This window comes from Arachis ipaensis, chromosome B02 (assembly GCF_000816755.2).
Source record: "Arachis ipaensis cultivar K30076 chromosome B02, Araip1.1, whole genome shotgun sequence".
NCBI classification, from domain to species: Eukaryota; Viridiplantae; Streptophyta; class Magnoliopsida; order Fabales; family Fabaceae; genus Arachis; species Arachis ipaensis.
Genome location: NC_029786.2, coordinates 16686528 through 16691331, shown reverse-complemented (window position 1 = coordinate 16691331; position 4804 = coordinate 16686528).

Here is a 4804-nt window from a genome sequence, read left to right as displayed (position 1 = left end):
TTACTCCAGCATCCTTGCAGAGCATAGAGATTAGGCTTGGATAAGCCAACCTGGCATCCTTGGAGTTCTTGTTTGCAAGTATGTAAAATTCAGATAGAATCAGTTGATGAACTTCCACTTCTTTTCCCAACATAATGCAATGGATCATCACTGCTCTTTTAATGGTGACTTCAGAATGGTTGCTAGTGGGCAATATAGAACGCCCAATGAAGTCCAGCCATCCTCTGGCGACTGCTCTTGAGTTGATTTGGGACACCCTTGCTGCTGGTGGTCCACCTGGCTCCAGGGATGCATATATCCTCTAGAATCTTATCCNNNNCCTTGATTCCAAAGTGGTTTTGGAATGCTCTCTTTCTTGCCTCTTGGAGTGGTTTATTTTCATTTAGGAGCCATGATCTTAGTGGGTATAATTTAATGATCACGGATAAACACAACAAACTTAGAGGTTTGCTTGTCCTCAAGCAAAAGAAAATAAAGGAGAGGGATAGAAGGAGAGCTAGTGTCGAATGGTGGATGAGAGGAGGGAGGCCGAATGTGGATTTAAAAGGGAGGGGGGTTAGGTTTTCGAAAATTTTAAAAAGATAAGATAAAAGATATGATTTATAAAAAATAAGTATGATATGAAAAGATGTGATTTAAAATTGAAAAGATATGAAAGATATTTGAAAAAGATAAATTTGGATTTTGAAAAAGATAATGTGGAGATTTGAAAAAGATATTGATGAGTTGAAAAGATTTTAGAAGGAAAAGAGATAGATTTATTTTGGAAAATTTGAAAGAGTTGGATTGGATTGAAAAAGAATTTGTGTTTATGGATTAAGATTCATTTGATATTTTTAAAGTAGGGTTTTTAGAAATTAGGGTTTGTAACATGTTTATGCAAGAAATTATGAATTGAAACATGAAAATTAAAATTAAAATAAAAAAATGTAAAATAAAAACGAATTTACCTCCTCCCCACCATCCTGGCGTTAAACGCCCAAATGCTGCTTCTCCTGGGCATTCAACGCCCAGCTGTTGCTTCTTTCTGGCGTTGAACGCCAGGAACTCCTTTGTTACTGGGCATTTTTCTGAACACCCAGGATGCTGTCACTCTGGCGTTAAACGCCCAGAAGTTGCTTCTTTCTGGCATTTAACGCCCAGATGGCTATCATTACTGGCGTTAAACGCCCAATAGATGCTTCTTTTGGGCGTTTAACGCCCAATTGTGCCTCTTACTGGCGTTTTTTTGCCAGTGAGCTCTTTCTCTCTGTTTTGTGTGCTGAATCCTTCTGTAACCCTGTGAACTTATGCAATTGACTCTTTACCTTATTAACAATGAACTTTATATAAACAAATAAAATCAAGAATAGGGCAAAATAACAGAAAAAGTTTTCCCAATGGCTGAGTTGCCTCCCAGCAAGCTCTTCTTTATTGTCTTTAGCTGGACCTTGCTGAGCTTTTAATCTAGCCTCAGCCTTGAGCACTCTTACTCAACATTGCCTTCAAGATTGTGTTTGATTCTCTGTCCATTAACAATGAACTTCTTATCAGAATCAATGTCTTGAAGCTCCACATAACCATATGGTGATACACTTGTAACGACATATGGTCCCCTCCACCGGGATTTCAGTTTCCCAGGGAATAGCCTGAGCCTAGAGTTAAACAGCAGAACCTTTTGTCCTGGTTCAAAGACTCTTGATGATAGCTTTCTGTCATGCCATCTTTTTTATTTCTCCTTATAAAGCTTGGCGTTTTCAAAAGCAGTGAGTCTAAATTCCTCTAGCTCATTTAGCTGGAGTAATCTTTTTTCTCCGGCTAATTTGGCATCAAAGTTCAGGAATCTGGTTGCCCAGTAGGCCTTATATTCCAGTTCCACGGGCAGATGACAGGCCTTACCATACACAAGCTGGTATGGAGAGGTTCCTATAGGAGTCTTGAATGCTGTTCTGTAAGCCCACAGAGCATCATCCAACCCTCTTGCCCAATCCTTTCTACGAGTGCTGATAGTCCGTTCCAGGATTCTTTTTAGTTCTCTATTAGAGACTTCAGCTTGCCCATTTGTCTGTGGATGATATGGAGTGGCCACCTTGTAGCTAATCCCATACCGGACCATGGCAGAGTAAAGCTGTTTGTTGCAAAAGTGAGTGCCCCCATCATTGATTAGTACTCTAGGGACACCAAACCTGCTGAAGATATGTTTCTGGAGGAACTTCAGCACTGTCTTAGTATCATTAGTGGGTGTGACAATGGCCTCTACCCATTTTGATACATAATCGACTGCCACCAGAATATAAGTGTTTGAGTATGATGGTGGGAAAGGCCCCATGAAGTCAATTCCCCATACATCAAACAACTCAATCTCCAAGATCCCTTGTTGAGGCATGGCGTAACCATGAGGCAGATTACCAGCTCTCTGACAACTGTCACAGTTACGTACAAACTCTCGGGAATCTCTATAGAGGGTAGGCCAGTAGAAGCCACATTGGAGGACCTTGGTGGCTGTTCGCTCACCTCCGAAATGGCCTCCATATTGTGATCCATGGCAATGCCATAAGATCCTCTGTGCTTCTTCTCTAGGCACACACCTACGGATTATTCCGTCTACCCATCTCTTAAAGAGATAGGGTTCATCCCACAAGTAGTACTTTGCATCAGTAATTAATTTTTTCTTTTGTTGCCTGCTGTACTCCTTGGGTATGAACCTTGCAGCTTTATAGTTTACAATGTCTGCAAACCATGGTGTTTCCTGAATGGCAAACAAATGCTCATCCGGAAAGGTTTCAGAGATCTCAATAGAGGGAAAGGACGCCCCTTCTACTGGCTCTATCCGGGACAGATGGTCAGCCACTTAGTTTTCTGTCCATTTTCTGTCTCTTATTTCTATATCAAACTCCTGCAGAAGCAACACCCATCTTATGAGCCTGGGTTTTGAATCCTGCTTTGTGATTAGATATTTAAGAGCAGCATGGTCAGCGTACACAATCACTTTTGATCCTACTAAGTATGATCTAAACTTGTCAATGGCATAGACCACTGCAAGTAATTCCTTTTCTGTGGTTGTGTAATTTTTCTGGGCATCATTTAAAACACGGCTAGCATAATAAATGACATGCAGAAGCTTGTCATGCCTCTGCCCCAGTACTGCACCAATGGCGTGATCACTGGCATCACACATTAATTCGAATGGTAATGTCCAGTCTGGTGCAGAGATAACTGGTGCTGTGACCAGCTTAGCTTTCAGAGTTTCAAACGCCTGCAGGCACTCTGTGTCAAACACAAATGGCGTGTCAGCAGCTAGCAGGTTGCTGAGAGGTTTTGCAATTTTTGAAAAATCCTTTATGAACCTCCTATAGAATCCTGCATGCCCCAGAAAGCTTCTGATTGCCTTAACATTGGCAGCTGGTGGTAATTTTTCAATTACTTCTATTTTAGCTTGATCCACCTCTATTCCCTTGTTTGAAATTTTATGTCCAAGGACAATCCCTTCAATCACCATAAAGTGACATTTTTCCCAGTTTAAAACCAGGTTGGTCTCTTGGCATCTTTTCAAAACCAGTGTCAGGTGATCAAGACAGGAGCTGAATGAGTCTCCATATACTGAGAAGTCATCCATGAAGACTTCCAGAAATTTTTCCACCATATCAGAGAAAATAGAGAGCATGCATCTCTGAAAGGTTGCAGGCGCATTACACAGCCCAAATGGCATCCTTCTATAAGCAAACACTCCAGATGGACATGTGAATGCTGTTTTCTCTTGATCCTGGGGATCTACTGCAATTTGGTTGTAGCCTGAATAGCCATCCAAAAAATAGTAATAATCATGACCTACTAGTCTTTCTAGCATCTGGTCTATGAATGGTAAAGGAAAATGATCCTTTCTGGTGGCTGTATTGAGCCTTCTGTAGTCAATACACATGCATCACCCTGTAACTATTCTTGTAGGAACCAGTTCATTTTTTTCATTATGAACCACTGTCATGCCTCCCTTTTTGGGCACAACTTGGACAGGGCTCACCAAGGGGCTATCAGAAATAGGATAAATAATCCCAGCCTCCAGTAATTTGGTGACCTCTTTCTGCACCACTTCCTTCATGGCTGGATTTAGCCGCCTCTGTGGTTGAACCACTGGCTTAGCATTATCCTCCAATAAGATCTTGTGTATGCATCTAGCTGGGCTTATGCCCTTAAGGTCACCTATGGACCACCCAAAAGCTGTCTTGTGTGTCCTTAGCACTTGAATTAGTGCTTCCTCTTCCTATGGATTTAAAGCAGAGCTTATGATCACTGGAAAAGTGTTACCTTCTCCCAAAAATGCATATTTCAGGGATGGTGGTAATGGTTTGAGCTCGGGTTTAGGAGGTTTTTCCTTTTCCTGAGGAAATTTCAGAGGCTCTTTCAATTCCTCTGAATCCTCAAGATCAGGCTGAACATCTTTAAGGATATCTTCCAACTCTGATTCGAGACTCTCAGCGGAGTTTTTGAGGATAAGGTATCTTGGCTTTATATTCTTCAACCTTAGTTGCTGCAGGTTTATTTCCTACAGAGGTGATTGGAGAAGCCTTTTTAGAGGGGTTGTTATCAGCACTTGTGTATGTCTGATCCCTCACTGGCATTTGAATGCCAGGGTTAGAAGCTGGAGTGACGTTGGATGCCAACTCCTCACCTGTTCCGGGCGTCTGAACGCCAGAACTGTGCTTCCTTTGGGCGTTCAACGCTAATTCCTTGCTTGTTTCTGGCGTTGAACGCCAGGACTGAGCATGGTTTGGGCGTTCAACGCCAGCTTTCCACCCAATTTCTAGCGTTTGATTGCCAGAATTATTCC